Genomic DNA, 20415 nt, shown 5'->3' on the forward strand with positions numbered 1-20415 from the left:
GTTGGTTCATTATTGTACCTGGCTAATTGGTTGACACTATAAGAGATATCATAAGGGATGCGGTGGCTCAGTGGGTTAGGACGCTGAGCTTGTCGATCAGAAGATCGGCAGTTTGGCGGGTCGAATCCTGAGTGCCGCGTAACAGAGTGAGCGCCTGTTACTCATCCCAGCTTCTGCCAACCTAGCAGTTCGAAAGCACGTAAAAATGCAAGTAGAAAAATAGGGACCACTACGGTGGGAAGGTAACAGCGTTCCGTGCGCCTTTGGCGTCTAGTCATGCCGGCCACATGACCCCGGAGATGTTCTCGGACAAGCGCTGGCTCTTTGGCTTTGAAACGGAGATGAGCACCGGCCCCTAGAGTCGGAAACGACTAGCACGCATGTGCGGGGGAACCTTTACCTTTACCTATATGAGATATCAGGTCTAGTCCAATTACTCAGATACATAAGACTACCTATCAAAGATTGGTACATAGTCTTATCAAATACAGGACTCTCAACATAAGTGTCCTTAAAATCCACAGCCATTGGAGTTTTTGCTGGTTTGCAAAGTTCCATATTATATTTCTTTAATAACTGAGATATTTTACTGGCTTGCAAAACCTTAAAACCTCTATTTGTTTTTACAATATCTAACCCCAAATAGTGGCTTATTTCCCCAAGGTTCCTAATTGTAAATTTGTTTTGCAATCTTGAAATGATGTTCTGTGCTTCTAGCTCAGTTTTCGTTATGATTGCAATATCATCAGTGAATAATAGAAGTAAAGATAACACTCCATTGTGTTCTCTCCTAAACAAACATGGATCAGCATCACTGGCTACAAAACCTATCACACTCAACTCGTTGACTATACATTTATTCCACTCATAGCCTGATTGTTTCAATCCATACAGGCTTTTCTTTAATTTCCAACAATCATGGTCTCTATCATTGGTCACTCCTGGTGGTATTCTAAAATAAATAGTGTGTTGCAATGGAGCATGTAAGTATGCAGTTTTCACATCCACATGGTTAACTATATATTGGTTTTTAGCCACCCACACTAAAGCTGCTCTTAAAGTAGTTGCCCTTAGACTGGGTGAAAACACCTCATCATAATCCTCAGTAGTTTGGGCAAAACCTTGTGCAAGCAAACATGCCTTATGGGTTACAGTTCCATCTACACACTTCTTTATTTTATATATCCATTTGCAACCTATAGCTTGCTCACCAGGTGGCAGTTTTGCTTTCTCATAGACCTTAAGATCCTGCAAAGACTTTAACTCCCTATTCATTGCAGCTTTCCATGATTTCTACTCTTTTACAGGATACATCCTGATTTCATTATAATTAGAAGGCTCTAAGCTAACTTGGCATATTACATTGGCTTCATAATGATCTGGTGGCCGTCTTTCACGAGTTGAACGCCTAGGTAGAACAGGGCTTTGTACTGATATTTCCTCTGTTTCCTCCTTGATCTCCCCTATCACATCTTCCTCTTTTAAAGGTACAGAAGATGTCTTATTATTTCTAGCTATGTCATCAGAGGAGTCCTCAAATATTAGAGGATCAGTGTTAACAGTTTCTTGTTCTAATCTATCCCAACCAACCTGCTCAAGGAATTTGGCACTTGCACTACTATATAAATTGGTGGTGCCTTGTTCCCAGAAACAGATTCATAACCCACAAAGTATAATTGCCTAGCCCTATGTTGGCCTTTATTCTTGAGTTGAGCAGGAATGTGGACGCATGCTGGGGTGCCAAACGTGTGCAGGTAATCAAGGTTTGGTTTTTTACCATGCCATAGTGTATATGGTATTTTACCAGTAGAGGAATTAACCACTACATTTAAAACATGGTTTGCACATTTTGCTGCCTCCCCCCACAGTCTATCTGTTAAGCCAGAATCTTTTAACATAGTTCTCATCATGGCTTGTAACATTTGCCCACGTCTCTCAACGTATGCATTATGTTGAGGCCTATAAGGGGCTGAAAGTTTATGCTCAATGCCTGCTGATTCCAGCATATCTACAAATCGCTTGTTTGTAAGTTCAGTGCCATTATCAGTTATTATGCACTGAACTTTTCTCTTTGTTTTCCTCTCGACAAACTTAAGCCAATTTGAAAATTGTTGGAAAGTGTCTGCCTTTGACTTAAGCAGATAACAAAAACCATAACGAGAATAATGGTCAAGGATACTTAAAATATAACATGATCCTCCTAAACTAGGCTTCATGGGTCCAATTAAATCTGCAAATACAACTTCCAAAGAGACAGTAGTCTTGAAACCGTTTACCCTGTTTGCAGGAGTTGCCTTACTTTTTTCCTGATTACAGGCATTGCAATTCAGGTATTTCTTACATGCCTTTAGTTTTATGCCTTGTACTAACTCAACTGTTCTACGTAGTGAGTTAAAGTTCACATGCCCTAACCGCCTATGCAATAAATGTATGCACTCGTCATGCGGCTTCTTGTTCTCACATATAGAGTTAGCATTTGCTGTACTAACCAGGTTACCAGTGAGAACAAACAAACCATTTTTTAGGTTAGCAGTTACACAGGTCCCATTCCTTTCTATCATACATTTCTCCCCTTTGAACGTTACCACAAACCCAACCTTAACCAATTCCCTTACGGATAAAAGGTTAAATCTTAGTTTAGGTATATACAACATAGGTGTCAGGACCCACCTCAATCCACATCTTAGGAAATAAGAACTCTTGGATGCAAGTTTGTCCAAAAGGAAAAGTTTACTAGGATGAGATCGATTGTGGCAATACAAGACGGGATCTAACAGAGTTACATTTCAATCCTATATAAAGCATTCCCATTTCAGCCCCCTCCCGTCATCCATTTGGTCAGGCTCACATCGTTTACTTAGGTGTCAGGCCCTTTCGTGGGAAAGGGAACTCTCCTTGTGTTTATTGTTATTAATTAATTTAATTTAATAATATTTCTATACCGCCCTTCTCCCGAAGGACTCAGGGCGGTGAACAGGGCAAGAATAAAAATACAAAATTACAAAAGTTAAAACAAGATTAAATAAATGCCCATATTAAAATACATCTTAAAAACCCAGTAAAAACAATAACAAATCGCCCCCCCCCAATCCCCTCATCAGGCCAGGCCAGCTTGTTCAAAAAAGTATGTTTTTAGCTCGCGGCGAAAGGAGCGACGGTCGGGCGCCGTCCGGAGCTCAACCGGTAGCTGATTCCATAGCTCCGGGGCGCCCACAGAGAAGGATCTCCCCCTGGGGGCCACCAGTCGGCATTCTCTGACCGGTGGCACCCTGAGGAGGCCCTCTCTGTGGGAACGCACAGGGCGGAGGGAAGTCGATGCCGGCAGCAGGTGTTCCCTAAGGTACTCCGGACCCCTGCCATGTAGGGCTTTGAACACCATTACTAGTACCTTGAATCTCACCCGGAAGGCAACTGGCAAGCAATGCAGCTCACGGAGCAAAGGTGTAACGTGGGAGTATCGGGAGACTCCCAACACAACTCTCGCGGCTGCATTCTGTACCAGTTGGAGCTTCCGGGTGGTCCTCAAGGGCAGCCCCATGTAGAGAGCGTTGCAGTAGTCTAGTCGAGAGGTCACGAGCGCGTGAGTGACCGTGCATAGATCATCCCGGCTTAGATAGGGCCGCAACTGGCGCACCAGGCGAACCTGGGTGAAAGCCCCCCTAGTCACAGCTCCTATGTGGTCTTCCAGGGTGAGCCGTGAATCTAGGAGGTCTCCCAAGTTGCGAGCCCTGTCTACGGGGGGTAATAGTTCACCCCCCATAGAGAGAGATGGAATATGCGGAATAACCCGGGTATGCAAAGCCACTCAGTCTTGTCGGGGTTGAGTTGAAGTCTGTTCCTCCCCATCCAGACCCGAACCGCCTCCAGGCAACGGGACATCACGTTGAGGGCATCACTGGGGTGGTTTGGGGTCGAAAAGAAAAGCTGGGTATCATCAGCATACTGATGATACCCAACTCCAAAACCACGAATGATCTCACCCAGCGGTTTCATATAGATGTTGAACAGGAGAGGCGAGAGGACCGACCCCTGAGGAACTCCACAAACGAGAGACCTCGCGGTCGACCTCTGCCCTCCTGCCAACACCGACTGCGAACGTCCCTGGAGATAGGAGGAGAACCACTGTAAGACTGTGCCTCCCACTCCCAATCCCCTGAGACGCCGCAGCAAGATACCATGGTCGATGGTATCGAAAGCCGCTGAGAGGTCTAATAGGACCAGAACAGAGGAATGCCCCCTGTCCCGAGCCCTCCAGAGATCATTCACCAGCGCGACCAATGCCGTCTCCGTGCTGTGCCCGGGCCTGAAACCCGATTGGTACGGGTCTAGATAATCCGCTTCATCCAGGACCAGAGGGAGCTGATGTGCCACCACACTCTCAACAACCTTCGCAAGAAAGTGAAGGTTGGAGACAGGACGAAAGTTGTTCAATACAGCTGGGTCCAAGGCAGGCTTCTTGAGGAGAGGCCTCACCACCGCCTCTTTCAAGACGGCGGGGAAGCTACCCTCACTCAGAGAAGCCGATATAACTGCCTGGAACCAGCTGCGTGTCCTCTCCCGGGCTGCATAGACCAGCCAGGAAGGGCACGGGTCCAATAAACATGTGGTGGTGCTCAGCCTCCCCATGATCCTGTCCACTTCCTCCGGAGTCACAGAATCAAACTCCTCCCAGGTGATATCGACAAGACCGCCCGCGTCCTGCTCGACAGACTCTGCCCAGTCAGAGTCCAGACCGGTCTGAATCCGAGCGATTTTGTCCGACAGATGCTGGTTAAATTCCTCGGCACGACCCTGCAAGGGTTCCTCCCTAACCTCTTGATTCAGGAGGGAGCGAGTCACCCTAAACAGGGCGGCCAGGCGATTATCTGCGGACGCGATAAGGGTGGCGAAGTGGTTAGACCTCGCCTCCCTTATCGCAGCGATATAAGACCTAGTATAGGTTCTTAGTCGCAATCGGTCGGATTCGGATCGGCTGGATCTCCAACCGCTCTCTAGGCCCCGTCTCCGACGCTTCATCTCCCGGATCTCCGCGGAGAACCATGTGTCAAATCCTCGTCTACGCCGGGAAACGCAAGCAAGCAAAAACGACGACGTAGTACGGTTGACTGCGAGAGTACCTTTACTAGCAGGATATCCAAGCAATTGCAAAGTCAGCGTTGGGAGTTACTCACCCCCAACGCGCCTTTTACACTTTGCCGATAATTGGGCAACAGCCCCACCCATTAACCCCACCCTCTCCCCGCGCAGACCAGCATCCGCCTGAGTTGCGTAAATACCCCACCCCAACCCCGTCACCCCACGCCCTGCCTCTTCCCCTGCTGTCGAGGACCATACCACCCGAAGGAAGGTATAAGCCCAGCCCCCCCCTCCCCCATAACCCAAAGTCCCCGTTGTGCTCCCCTCCACCATCTCAGCGTCCCGTGCTATTCCCGCAGCCCCTTGGCAAGCCCCGCCGTCTGAGCGCAGCTGTAGAGCGCCCTGCACTACCGCCGGTGGAGGCGGCTGAGGCTCCGTAAGCCCCGCGCGGTCGCCGACGATCAATCCCAGCCGCCGCACAGCTGATCGCTGTGAGGTCCTGTAAGGCCCGTACGCCCGCCGGCAGTTGTCCCTAGCCGCAGGTGTTCCTGGCCGCCCCCCAGCCGAGCTCTTTTCGGCTGCTCGTCGTCGATTCCGTCCGCCTCACAGCTGCTGGCGCGGCTACAGGTTTGGCGTTCGCCTGCCGGACAGCTGGTGGGTTCGGGCGTGGCTGGGCCTCCTGTGCAGGGCGGGTACTGCCATTTGTGCTCCCCTGGTCCCCTCTGTGATGTCGAGCCCGAAGGGCTTGACAGTCGGCCCCTCCTACCAAGGCTCCTCCTGGAAGGCAAGACACAGAAGTCATACATGCACCAAGGAAAGCAGTAGTTTCCCTCCGACTCCCTCCCGAGGGCTTACCAGGATGCCTCTGGTGAAACGCCTTAACTAACCTAGGGGCCTGGACATTCGATTCCGCCACCCAGGATGCCTCGGTAGCCGGATATCCCTTCCAAAGCACTAGATATTGCAGCCGCCCTCTCCGCACCCTGGAATCTAGAACCTCCTGTATTTCATATTGTCCATTACCTACAGGCCCCGGGCCTACTGACTCCCCCCGGACAGGAACGGGGGCTGGTTTTAGCAAGCTCCCGTGGAACACGGGGTGCACCCTGCCCAGGAACTTAGGCAGCCGGAGGCGCACCGTGACCGGGTTGATGATGTGGGTGACCTGGAAGGGGCCTATGTACTTAGGGCCCAGCTTCTTGCTAGGTATTTGCAGCCGCAAATATTTTGTGGACAAGTACACCCAATCCCCAACCCCTGGGGTGTAGAACGGTTGGCGCTTCTTGTCTGCTTGGGCCTTTACGATGCTGGCTTGCTTGTTCAGTGCCTCCTTGGTTGCTGCCCATGCCTTCCTGATTTGCAGCATCCACTCCTGGGGTTGACAGGGGGAGGGCGATCCCTGGTCGCACTCGGGAACGGGAGGGAAATCGTAGCCGGACACCACTGTGTATGGTGGGAGGCCAGTGCTACTGTGCACAGCATTGTTGTGGGCGATTTCTGCAAACGCCAGTAGGTCGGCCCAATCCACCTGCTGGTACGAGACGTAGCTGCGTAGATATTGCTCCACTGCGGCGTTGGCCCGTTCAGCAGCACCGTTCGTGAAGGGATGGTACCCCGAGCTTAATCCCTGGGGCGACCCGATAAACCGGAGGAACTCACGCCAAAACCTGGCGGTAAACTGCACTCCCCGGTCCGAGATAATGCATCTAGGTGCCCCGTGTGAATGGTACACGTGGGTTATAAACAGCCAGGCCAGACGCCGGGCCAAAGGCAAGCCCTTCAATGGGACAAAATGGGCCTGTTTGGAAAACAGGTCAACCACGGTCCAGATAACAGTGTACCCCCGGCTCTCTGGCAGGTCCACGATGAAATCCATCCCGATGTTCTGCCATGGTCGGCTAGGGTCTGCCACTGTCTGTAAAAGCCCTGCTGGTTTCCCGGGCTGGGGTTTGGCCATAGCACACGTGTGGCAGCGCCGAACATAATCCTTGACCTGCCGCCTCATCCCGGGCCACCAGAACTGACGCCTGGCAAGGTGCAGGGTTTTTAGGAACCCGAGGTGTCCGGCCTGCTTGGCATCATGACACCTATAAAGTACAGTCTCGCGCATGGTCTGCGGCACGTACATCTTACTCCCGTACCATGCCAAGCCGTCCCGTCGAGTTAGGAGCCGCGGATGCTGCTGCAACCAGCTGTCCCCCACAAGAGCCTCTTTCAGCCGCTGTACAAGGTCATCCACAACCTTGCTCTGTACAGCCCGCACCACCTCTAGGCCGAGAGGAGGGATAAGAGCCTGTACCACCTCCTCCCGCTGGTTGTCATACTGCGGAAGCCGTGAGAGGGCATCCGCCAGGAAATTCTTCCCCCCTGGAACGTATTTCAGGGTAAACCTGAACCGCCTGAAATACAGGGCCCACCGTACGTGTTTAGGAGCCAACTTATGTGGGGATTGTAGGGCTTCTAAGTTCCTGTGGTCTGTCCACACTTCGAAGGGCTTCTCTGCCCCTTCCAGGAGGTGCCGCCACGTCTCCAATGCCCACCGAACGGCGTAGGCCTCCTTTTCCCAGATAGCCCAGGCGCGTTCGGTGGCTGATAGCTTTTTTGACGCGTAAGCGCACGGTTGCAATGCACCTTTACTGTTGCGTTGCAAAAGGACAGCTCCGACTGCCACGTCGCTAGCATCTGCTTGCACGACGTATGGCGCCGCCGGGTCGGGATGCAAAAGTATGGGTTCTCGGGTGAACAAACCTTTCAGAGTCTCGAAGGCCCGTTGACACTCTATGGTCCACGCTACACGCAACCCCGGTCGTGGTTTCAGCGCTAACTTCTTGGTTTTCAGTAGGTCTGTTAGTGGCAGAGCTACTGCAGCAAATGATGGTATAAATTGGCGGTAAAAATTGGCAAACCCCAGGAAACTCTGTAGCTGTCGTCTGGTCCCTGGGGCCTGCCACTGCAGTATGGCCTCCACCTTCTTTGGGTCCATCGCAATCCCAGCCGCCGAGACCCGATAGCCCAAATAATCTAGACGAGAAGCGTGGAACTCACATTTTGACAATTTCACATACAGTCGTGCGTCAAGGAGTTTTCGCAGAACCTGCCGCATGAGGGCAACGTGCTGGGCCATTGTCTCCGTATAAATCAGGATGTCGTCAAGGTACCCGAGCACCCCCCTATACAGGTGTTCATGCAGAACTTGATTGATTAGTTGCATGAACACGGCGGGGGGCCCCTGGAGTGCGAAAGGCATCACGCGAAATTGGTAGCTGCCCAGTGGGCAGTTAAACGCCGTTTTCCACTCGTCTCCTCTCTTGATACGCACCCGATAATAAGCTTCGCGTAAGTCCAACCGGGTAAACACCCTCCCTTTAGCCAGGTGGGACAACATGTCCTTCATCAAGAGCAGTGGATACAAATGTTCAACACACACTGCGTTGACCCCCTGGTAGTCCACACAAAGACGCAGCCCCCCGTCTTTTTTCTCCCTAAAGAGAACTGGTGCTGCCATCCGCGAACGAGCAGGTTGTATGAACCCCCGTGCAAGGTTCTTGTCAATGTAACTCCGGAGTTCCGACATCTCCCGCAGGGTCATGGCGTACATCCGGGGCTTAGGAAGTTTGACCCCCGGCTCCAGCTCGATCGCGCAGTCCGTCGGTCGATGGGGAGGCAGGAGATCGCATTCTTGCTCACTGAAAACCTCGAGGAATACGGTGTATTCTGGTGGCACTTGTACCTCTGCCCCAGCCCTGCAACTCTCCTCCGGCCTCCCTGGCAGGTCAGGCGTGCTCGGCCGCTCATGATCAGGGGGCTGTGGCCCAATCCCCAGGCGCAGGTGTCGACAACCCCCCTCCCACCAGATGGTTGGGCCCCACCTGTCCAGCCACGTTAGTCCCAGGATCACCTCCTCTGTCATGGAGGGCACCACGATAAACCGCAACCGTTCCCAGTGCTCCCCTATATCCAACCGTATGAGTCCTGTGACGTGGGTGATGGGCACCCCCCCCAGAAGAGACCCATCCACCTGCTGAAACCGTATCGGATTCCTTAGCCGTATCACCCCAACACCCAGTTTGGCTACCACTTTCCGGCTAATGAGACACCTCGTGCTTCCAGAGTCGATTAAAGCCCTAAACCCCATCACCTCCCCCGTGGTGGGGTTTGTTAATGTAACCGAGACTGAAAATGGGCTAACCGGAGCACTTACCATGGGGTCCTCCTCTGGCCTATCACCATGCTCGTAAAACTCCACGTTCACATCGATGGCACCGTCCTCCTCCGTCTGGCCGCTTCCCCCTGGTGTTGACTCCACAGCCTGCCGAGAAGCCCGGGAACGCTCTGCAAAGCGCCCAGGGGTTGCGCCCCTTGCTGGGGTTGCTGCTGCAACCACCCGGGATGCGGGTATAGGGCAGGCGGCCACGCGGTGCCCTGACTGATCGCACCGGAAGCAACGCAGAGCGGACCGTGGTGGTTGAACGGCGGGACCCAGCGACGGTGGCGACGGCTTCTGCACCTGGCCCTGCGACCTCGACGGGACCTGACGGGAGTCTCCTGCGGCCCGCACACGGCGTTGACAAACCCGTAAGGCCACGTCCAGCTCGACCGCGACCCGCAGCCACTCTTGAAGCCTAGGAGGGATTCCGCGGACGATACAAGCCCGTAGGAGATAGTCGTCCAACCCGGCCCAGAAATGGTGGACTAGCATCCTCTCTGGCCATGAACTGAGCCTGCCGGCCACTCCTCGAAAGTCCTGCACATATGCCGTAGCTGGACAGCCGTTCTGTCGCAGGCCTATAATCTCAGCCTCCACCCGGTGCGTGCATGTCACGTCCTCGAATCGTATGCGCAGGGCTTCGAGGAAAAGGCCGACGTCCCCCAGCTCACGGGCACGGTCGCCATAGAGGTTCGCCACCCAAGCTGCGGCCTCCCCTTGTAATGCCGTAGTGACAGCCATCACCATCGCCCACTGGGATGTATACAAAGGACCGTACTGGTCTAGATGATGGATGGCTTGTCCGAGGAACAGGGCCAAACAATCAGGATTGCCGTCAAAGGTTACGGGCAGCGGTGGTGGGTCCCAAACCGCAGGCCCTCCCCATGGACCCGCCGGGCCTCCCGGCCCCTGTGCAACCCCTGGTTGTTGCCACCCCAACACCCCTGCCGGTACAGCACCCCCCGGCCTTGTTCCACCAGGCCCTGCAAGGCCCAGGTCGGCGGTGGAGGACCTGGGGCCTGCGGGGTACCAGGGGCCTGCGGGGCCCGGAAGCGGGGACTCGCCAAACGGAACCGGGTCTGGCTCCTGCGCTCCGGGTCGGTCCTGGTTTGTGTCCATCTGCCAGTCTCCAGGTCAGAATCAGTGGGGGTCCATGGCCGAGGCTCTCCAAAATGGTCCCTCAGGACGTCCTTGGTGTAACTGCCAGGTGCCGTGGTGTAACTCCACTCCTCTCCGCCCTCGTCGGTGGCACGACGCTCTCTCCATTCCCAGAGGGACCCCTTCTGCCTCGATGGTTGATTTTGTCCAGCCACCGTCTGACTCAAGACAGGGCTGAGCCACCATTCCCCGGGCTTCTCCTGGACAGCCGTTTCCGGAGCCTCAGCACCCTTTGGTGCTGGACCTATGTCCCGGACCTTGGGCCGGACCACTGGTGGGGCCTCTGCCAATTCCCCCACCTCAAGGGGCACAGCAACCCCAGCTGGCTCTTCCCCTCCTGCCATGGGCACACCACCCTGAGTCCCCTCAGCCATGGTGGCAAGCTGAAAGCAAGAGCACAACAACAAGGAGCGCTGTGGTGATTGAACGCTGACTTACTGTCAAATCCTCGTCTACGCCGGGAAACGCAAGCAAGCAAAAACGACGACGTAGTACGGTTGACTGTGAGAGTACCTTTACTAGCAGGATATCCAAGCAATTGCAAAGTCAGCGTTGGGAGTTACTCACCCCAACGTGCCTTTTACACTTTGCCGATAATTGGGCAACAACCCCACCCTCTCCCCGCGCAGACCAGCATCCGCCTGAGTTGCGTAAATACCCCGCCCCTACCCCGTCGCCCCACGCCCTGCCTCTTCCCCTGCTGTCGAGGGCCATACCACCCGAAGGAAGGTATAAACCCAGCACCCCCCTCCCCCATAACCCAAAGTCCCCGTTGTGCTCCCCTCCACCATCTCAGCGTCCCGTGCTATTCCCGCAGCCCCTTGGCAAGCCCCGCCGTCTGAGCGCAGCTGTAGAGCGCCCTGCACTACCGCCGGTGGAGGCAGCTGAGGCTCCGTAAGCCCCGCGCGGTCGCCGACGATCAATCCCAGCCGCCGCACAGCTGATCGCTGTGAGGTCCTGTAAGGCCCGTACGCCCGCCGGCAGTTGTCCCTAGCCGCAGGTGTTCCTGGCCGCCCCCCAGCCGATCGAGCCGCCCGACCGCCAACAGTCATCTCCGGCCGCCTCCCAGCTGTTCGTGCCGGCGCGGGCTCCCTGCGGCTGTGCGCGGTTGCCTTTGGTCGCCTCTCAGCTGTTCGCGCTGGCACGGGCTCCCTGCGGCTGCTCGTAGTTGATTCCGGCCGCCTCTCAGCTGGTCGTGCCGGCGCGGGCTCTTTTCGGCTGCTCGTCGTCGATTCCGGCCACCTCTCAGCTGCTGGCGCGGCTACAGGTTCGGCGTTCGCCCGCCGGACAGCTGGTGGGTTCGGGCGTGGCTGGGCCTCCTGTGCAGGGCGGGTACTGCCGTTTGTGCTCCCCTGGTCCCCTCTGTGATGTCGAGCCCGAAGGGCTGGACACCATGGAGCTCGACGGGATCAGCACCGGGTCAGGGGCCGCAGGGGTACAACTCGGTCAAGAGCCTCAGTGGCTGCCCTTTCCCAGGCTTCCACTAAGGCGTCTGCCGAGCTGTGAGCAAGGGAGGCAGGTGGGGACCCCAGCGCCACCTGGAACCTCTGGGGATCCATTAAGCGTCTGGGGCGGTACCATTTAATTGGTTCCACACACCCACGGCGGGGGGTGGCAAAATGGAAGACCAGCCGCAGGAGATGATGATCGGTCCATGACAGGGGCATAACAATTGGGGAGCCCCCACCAAGATCATCTAACCACCGTCCAGATAAGAAAACTAAGTCAAGGGTGTGGCCTCCCTCATGAGTCGGTCCCGAAATTACTTGCGTCAGGTCCATGGCCGTCATGGAAGCCATGAACTCCCGAGCCAACTCAGATGATCCTCCCAGCGATGGTAGATTGAAGTCCCCCAAAACTATAAGTTTCGGGAACTCAATCACCAACCCAGAGAGGACATTGAGAAGCTCAGGCAGGGCTGCTGCTTTGTGACTAGGCGAAAGGTACACCAGCAGCAAGCCCAACTGCGCACCAGGGCCGCATCTCAAAAAGAGAGACTCACACCCGACTATCTGGAGAATGGTGGCCTCCCGCGGACACAAGGTCTCCCTCATGACAACAGCCACACCCCCTCCCCTACCCTGAGCCCGAGGCCGGTGTAGCACCCGGAAACCTGGTGGGCAAAGGTCAACCAGAGGAATGCCGCCCTCTGGGCCCAACCAAGTCTCCGTGATGCAAGCCAGGTCCGCCTGCTCACCCTCGACCAATTCACGGACGAGGGGAGCTTTATTAGCGACAGACCTGGCATTCAAGAACACCAGCCGGAGCTCAGGAGGCTGCACATCCTCACTCCCGGAACCTCGGGGCGGAGCCAGAGGGTCGGAGTGCCCCACCGCTTGTAAGCAGCGGAGAGGCCTTCCCTGAGAACGATACGGCCCTCTGCTCCTGCACCTGCTGCCATTCCCTAATGTCGTGGGAATAGGTATTCCCACGACCAGCCCTGGAGCCCCGGAGGCAACCGACCCCTGCTCCTCCCCCCCCCCCGCGATCTACCTTGGCACTGGCCTGAACAGAGGTTGTTGGACTGCCCCCCTTGTCCAAACAACCAAAAAGAGTACCCTCCCCCCTCCCTAGCCCCCTAAAAATTTTAGAAAGAAAACTAACCAGGGGCCTCCTTTTGGGTTTCCGTCGAAGGCCCCTACCCGTGCCCAGCCATCTCTCGGGGTCCCAATAAATGGGCCCTTCCTCGAGATCGTAAGCGGCTAGAAAGGCGTGTCGCACCCAGGAAGGGGGAGCACCCCTGAGGGCGAGCAAGTCCGTGCAAGAATATTTAAGGAAAGGCATAAGGAGTAGTCCAAATAGAAGGCAGTCCATAGTTGATGATCAGTCAGTAAGGAGGATCTAACAGAGGATAAATAGGTGTCCCAGACCTCCGCCCAGCTGCTGCCACTCAGCTGGGTAAACCCCCCGGGCAGGCCGACCACCGTCCTCTCACAACGGCCGCAGAGCCAATTCCCGGGGTGGTGGTGGTCTGAAACAACCACTCCGGATATAGCATGCCCCCTAGAGCTCTCACCTATAGGGGCAACAGATGTAAGTTCAAGCCACCCTCTCACGGTGGCTAATACCCAGGATCCTCTGAGTCCTTTGGGATGATGTGTAAAAGGCAAGCCATCATAGTCATCATAGTCTGGTCAGCTAACGGCGAGGTCCCCCGCTGCTCCGCCATTCCAGGAGGATGTACCTGACCACAACTCCATGGGCCCTCAGTTCTATAGTCATTGGGGCCTTCCAGAGTGTGATCAATAAAGTCTGATTCCCCCACGTCTACTGATTTCCCCGGAGCCCCCTCAAAATCCAGCAGCACCAACCAGATCCCACCAGGTGCGATGGGGAGCGTAGATCTTCCAGGATCCTCCGGACTAACCAGGATCCACTGGGCTCCACTGGGCTCCACCGGGGTTAACTGGCTAACCCAGGAGCTTTCGGGGCCACCAGGAGCGATGGGGATGCCAGGCCATCTGGAGCATGTGGAACAGACAGAGGAGAAGGCAGGTCGGCCAGCACCCCCGCCGAGCCATCGGGGCCGCTGCCATTGCCGGAGCGCCGCTACAGACGCCACCGCCGCCATCACTGCTACCACCAGGGCGCCGCCAAGCCACAAGCGATCTAGAAGAGGCCATCGCCGCCGCAGATGGAAAACGGGCCGAAAAGGCCCAGGCGGCCGCGGGACAAACGGCCCAAGCAAAGCCGGCCAGACCGCAGCAGTCGATGACAAAGTGGCCCAGAACGGCCCGGCAGAAATGCCGCCGCCGGCGGCGTCGCCGTCGCCATTGAAATGGGCCGAAGCGCCGTCGCCGACAAAGTCAAGAGCAGAGCCAGGCCGGTCCAAGGAATGGCCCAAAGCAACTCGCAAATGTCTCCGTCGAAGCCAGCAACAGTCGGGAGCCATCCAAAGACGCCAGCTCCGTTGCCGCCGAAGAACACCGCCGCCGGCTGCCGAAAACGCCAAACGCCGCTGAAAGAAGCTCGGAGGCTGCCGACGCAGCGGAGAAACGCCGCGAGTATCCAGCCCGGCTAGTAGCAAGCCAGCAGCCCAGCGGAACGCCGACCAGGTTAGTAGGCAGCAAAAAAGCTTTTGTCCAGCTGCCTGAATCGCTGCTGAAACACTTCACCCCAACCCAGAGGGTAAAAACACCCCTGAGGGGCTCCTAGGACGCCTCTCTCTTTAGACTTACAGAGCTCAGCCTAACACGACCGCCTGCACGTCCGCCATTTTGGACGTGCTTCTTCCTTTTCAGTTGTAAATGGAGATGCAATCCAGATCTCTCTCTCCCCCTGTCCCCCCAGATCAAAAGCTTCCCTGGTCTTGAAGACAGCCTATTGCAATCTGAGTAACCATCCTCTCCCCCCCCCCCGGAGAGATGGCAGAATCCCCAGAATAAGCACAATATTCTACCTATACATTTATGAAATGTGATATAAATGGATTCTGACAATCGGCTCTCCTTTCAGAAAAAGATGGGTCCATCTGCAGGGAAAAGAAAACATATAAATGTTAGCCTGGTTTGTTCGGATATTCTGTATGAAACCTCTTAAGCAACTTTGGTGCTTTAACATGGAGTTTGTTAAACCACTCATTTTTTGAGGAGGGGAGGTGTTTCCATGCCACTAAATATTGTATCGTTCCATGGTGTTTTCTGGAATCTAAGATTTCTTTCACTTCAAAATGTTGTTCTCCTTCCACCATGATGGTGGGTGGTGGTGGTGGGATTTTTTTTCGTAGTGGTGATTGTTGTTCTCTCTTTATTAGACTGCAGTGAAAGGTTGGGTGTATTGGTATAAGATTTTTGGGTAGTTCTAATTCAACTGTTACTGGGTTTATGATTCTTTTAATTGGAAAAGGTCCAATATACTTTGGTCCTAGTTTTTTACAGGGTTGGAGTGATTTCAGGTATTTTGTGGATAAATATACCATCTCTCCTACCCTGAATGGTGTGGGATCGGTTCTTTTTTTGTCTGCCTGTGTCTTGTATGCTTTTCTGGCATCTTCCAATGCTTTCCTAACGATTGGCCAGGTATTTTGTAATTGAGCAATCCATTCCTTCAGTTCAGGAATGACCGGTTCTTTTGGGGTTAGTTCTGGTATTGGGTTGAAACTCTGGCCTGTAGCTACTTGAAAAGGGGTGTAACCTGTGCTTGAGTGGACTGCATTATTATATGCTACTTCTGCGAAAGGCAGTAGGTCCGCCCAGTCGGTCTGCTGAAAATTAATAAAGCATCTTAGATATTGTTCAAGTACAGCGTTAAGTCGTTCAGAAGCCCCGTCCATCTGAGGGTGGTGACTAGATGACAGTCCTTGGGTGGTTCCTAAGAGGGATAAAAATTCTTTCCAAAATGCCCTCTATCAGATATGATGCGTTGTGGTACCCCGTGCAATCTGTAAATATGCTGTACAAAATGTTTTGCTAATGCTTTTGCAGTCGGGATTTTTTGGCAAGGTATGAAATGTACTTGCTTAGAGAACAGATCTGTGACAGTCCAGACTACGGTGTTTCCATTACTTTCTGGCAGTTCTACGATAAAATCCATGGCTATTTCTTTCCATGGGGCTGAGGGGTTCGCCACCGGTTGTAACAGACCTGGCGGTTTCCCTTGCAGTCTTTTGGCCATCGCGCAAATTTGACAGCTACCCACATAGCTTTCTATGTCCTTTTTCATAGATGGCCACCAAAATTGCCTTTTAGTTAATTGTAAGGTTTTTAAAAAACCAAAGTGTCCTGCTGATTTTGTATCATGGCACAGTTGCATGAAATTGATTCTCTGTGTGGCAGGTATATATAGCTTCTCCCCCACCCATGGCAGTCCATCTTTAATTATGCACACGTCTGGTCAGGACTTCCAAAGAAGAAACGTACTCATCATAACTTTCATCCAAAGAGGACAACATGATATAGACCTGATGCAACTCTGAAAAAATCAGCTCTTTTTCATAAAGCTCTTGAAGAGTTGTCTTCATGTAGTTCAAATGGGTCAACATATCTCCATTCTTTTGCAGATGAGCCCTAAACAGCTTGTGTGTAAGGTGTATATGTGCACCCACACTGTTGCGAACATAAAGCCTTCGCAAAATGTCCCAACACCTAGCAGCAGACTCCTCACCACGAATATGGACAAGTTGCTGGTCATTCAGTGTTAGTCCAATAATGCAAAGTGCCTTTTCGTTGTTGCATTTGAACTCGTCTATCTTCTTTGCATCATCCTCATTATCCAGGCAATAGTATCTGGTGGGTTATTAACTACAGTCCATAGTCCTTCCTTGCGCAAAAGCAAGCAGCATTTTGTGGACCAGGTAACATAGTTTCTCCCATCCAACCGGGTTACCCAGGAGATGCCAGTTGACTGTTCTTGTGCCATTGTTACACCAGATAGTTAACACAAACTCAGCTAGAGTACTGTGTGTACTAACTCTCAGTACAGGGCTGGGCCCATAACCAGTGTTAGAAAATTGTTGTGCAGAGGAGTCCTTGTGCTAACAAGAGGTTGCACAGACAAGGAAGGGTACTGAGAGCAGTAAGAGTCACACAGTAACCACAAGAGTACACTGAGTTGTGAAAGCAAAAAGTATTTTACTTTGAGGTGGTGTAAAAACAAAAATGCACGGTCAAAAATAAACAGTCCAGGTCATAAACAATAGCAACAGTCCAAAGATTATTCCAAATACAAAGTCTTCTTACCGGTCCAGAGGTCAATACACAGTTGTTCAGGTTTATCACAGTAGTAAACCAACAGTACAGCAAAACAGTAATTAAATCCCATTTATATCCCGCCCTTCTCCGAAGACTCAGGGCGGCTTACAATTTAAAGCACAAATCAATGTGCTTAGCAATAGCCTTCATTCTATGTATATGCCTGCTTATTAGGGCTTTCACACACACCCCCAGCGGCATTATTACAAAGTCAGCTTATTGCCCCCAACAATCTGGGTCCTCATTTTACCTACCTCAGAAGGATGGAAGGCTGAGTCAACCTTGAGTCTGGTGGGATGCGAACCTGCACTAATTGCAGGCAGCTGGTGTTACTTAAGGAGGCATTAGCCCACTGCTCCACCAAAACAGTAATAGTAGAGAGAGCAGTGAATTCAGAGAGAGAGAGAAGCTTCGTTCCTAGCTCCCTCTTATGGCCATGAGAACACTTACACACCCATCAGCCAATTAACATCTTAAAGACACAACATCATAGTTTATATATTTTCAACCCAACTATATAGGCTATCACCATATGCCTAACAAGGCTTTCCTGAGAGCAAATCTCATCAGGCACGCAACGTCAGCCCCGTTTCATCCATCCAGTAATGGTCAAGCTGAACACATGGTAAGGACCACAAAGGAGTCACTGAAGTGCATAGTGACTGGGGACTGGCATCATAGATTGGCAGTTTTTTTACTTTGCCAGCATTCCATGCCCTGCACTGCTACTGGGAAAAGACCAGAAGAACTATGTTGGGGGAGATGGCTGATCACGAAACTGGACAGGTTGCATCCAGATAGAGTGGCAGCAGAAGCCTCTCGACCAAAACCCCTGAGGGGGCTGCAAGTGGGTGATGGGGTGTGGGCCAGAAACTATGGGCATGGGAATCTGTGGGTTCCTGGAAAAATTACTAAATCGTCTGGCCCCCTCTCTTACGAAGTGGGGCTGCAGGGAGGGCGAGTTGTCAGACGCCACATTGATCAACTCAGAAAGCGGTTTTCAGAACGGCCACTAAGCAAGGACTGCGTCATAAGCCCCTCCCAAGGTCCCCAAACTGACAGCCAAGCCGGCCCATGCATAGACTCTGAAGACTCTCACAGCACAAGCAATGAGGAGTTGGCCATAGAGGAGCGGAGTCCGGAAGTGCAACATGGGTCCCCTGACGGAGCAAGCCAACCTGACTTTCACAGCCGCTGTGCTAACTCTGCTGAACAAACTGACTCTGGGGTGGGCCAACCTGGAGAGGCCAGCCAGAGAGCACCAAATCTTTCTGACTCAATTGCATTAAAGGACACTGGTCTGCCCGGCCCGGCGGGTAAGCTGGTAGACCAGAAAGTGAACGGATCACTCAGGCGTTCCACAAGGGCACGAAATCCTCCTTCATATTTAGAAGATTTTGTGACAAAATAAGAGCTATAATGTTGTATGTACCTTGTGTTAATTGTGACCTATGAGACTGTATCAAAAATAATGGAGCTATAATGTTGTTATTGTGGATCCTATTCACACTATTGTTAAAATCTTGTAAACTGTATTGTTGTAATCACTTTTGTTGTTGCTGTGATGTTGTTCATTCTAAGAGGGGAGAGGTATAATGTATTGGGCTTGATTGTAACACCACGTGGTAAGCTGGAGCTAGCTAACGGCTCCCAGCACCTCAGATGGGAGTGCTGCTATTGGCTGCCCCTAGGTGGCAATAGGTTGCTTTAAGGTAGACATGTCAAACACAAGGCCCGTGGGCCGGATCTGGCCCGGGGAAGGCCCAGATTTGGCCCCTGGGGGCTGTCCCAGAAATGGCAAGGTACCGGGCCCCGCTGCCCCAGCCCTGGCCCACCACAACCCAACTGGGCACCCTGGTGCACATACAGGAAATGGTGAGTGGTCAGGGGCTGGTGGTGTGCAGCAGCAGCTACAACTCATTTGCCTCATCCTGAACTCGGGGGTCCCGACCACCTGTCACTGTCTCCAAGTTTGGGAGACAGGCTGACAAAGAGTTGGGGAAGATCCCATCATGGAGGAAGGAAAATTGCCTGAAGCCAGCTCCCCGGCACCAACAGCCACCCCAGGGGTGGAAGGACCAGTGAAGAAGCTGGTAGGAAAAGAGTTTCAGCAATCCTCCCAGCTGGGTGCTAGAACCAAACAACCAGGAGAATTGGTCTGGTCGTCAGAGTGGATTAAGCCCAGTGGAGACTCCAGATGCCCCGAAGCGGCCTTGCCATCCACAAGGGCTTCAAAGGCAGAGGAGGTGGAGCAACAACAAAGAGCCAACTCCTGCACATCGCATTCCCCAGATCGGTGGAGAGCTGCCAGGCCATCTGAGATTGAATACTCGGGTGAGTGGAAATATCCGTCTGCAGCCCATAGCCAATCAATTGACTATCTAGCAGAAAGATTTGAAGAGCTAGAAGTGAGGAGCACAGAACAGCTCCTGCCGAGAGAGGCCCCCAGACCCCCTTTCGCAGAGCTAACAGCCATCCAACCCCTGGAGTACCCTGCTAGGGCCTCCAGTCCCACAGAGGAAGAGAACCTAGGGCCCCCACAGCAGTGGGGAGTATGGCAACTCCCACTGAAGGAGGGGCAGCAACCAATGGGTCTAAATCAGCTAATAGAGGCCTTGCAACAGCTTGGGGTGATGCAGAAGCCTGGAGAGCAACAGCTAGTTGGAGGACGACAACTCCATGGAGGCTGGTCACCACCCCCGAGTGCCAAGCAACCACTGAGGGGACCGCAATTGTGGGAGGTGCCACAGCACTTGAGGCTAACACATCTCCTAGTAGATCAGCAGCAGAGGGCGCCACAATTCCCTGCAGTCCAAATCCAGAGTAGACGACAGCAACCCCCATCTATCCAACAACCATTGAGGGGCCTACAGCAGCAGGTGGTGCCACGACTTCCCGCCAGCTGACAGCAGCCTCCCCTCAGAAAACCACAGCAAGGGGACCAGCAGCAGGGCCCAAATGTGCAACACCTGGGCATACAGCAGCACCAATGGAGTAGCCAGCAATTGGGGGCACAACAACAGCAGTGGGGGCCCTGGCAGCCATTGAATCAACAATCAGGATGGGGCCAGCAACAGGGGGGACCCGGCAGCCATTGAACCAACAACCAGGGTGGGGCCAGCAGCAATGGGGGCCCCAGCAACCAATGATGAGCCCACCCTTCAGAGCAACCTTTGATGGGGACCCAGAGAAACTGATTTTTTTCCTCAACCAAGTACGCTGTCACTTGAATCACTGGGCCTATCTCTACCCGGACCCAGGCGCTATGGTCGATGTGATTGCATC

This window comes from Vipera ursinii (genome assembly GCF_947247035.1).
Source record: "Vipera ursinii genome assembly, chromosome: W".
Classification (NCBI taxonomy): domain Eukaryota; kingdom Metazoa; phylum Chordata; class Lepidosauria; order Squamata; family Viperidae; genus Vipera; species Vipera ursinii.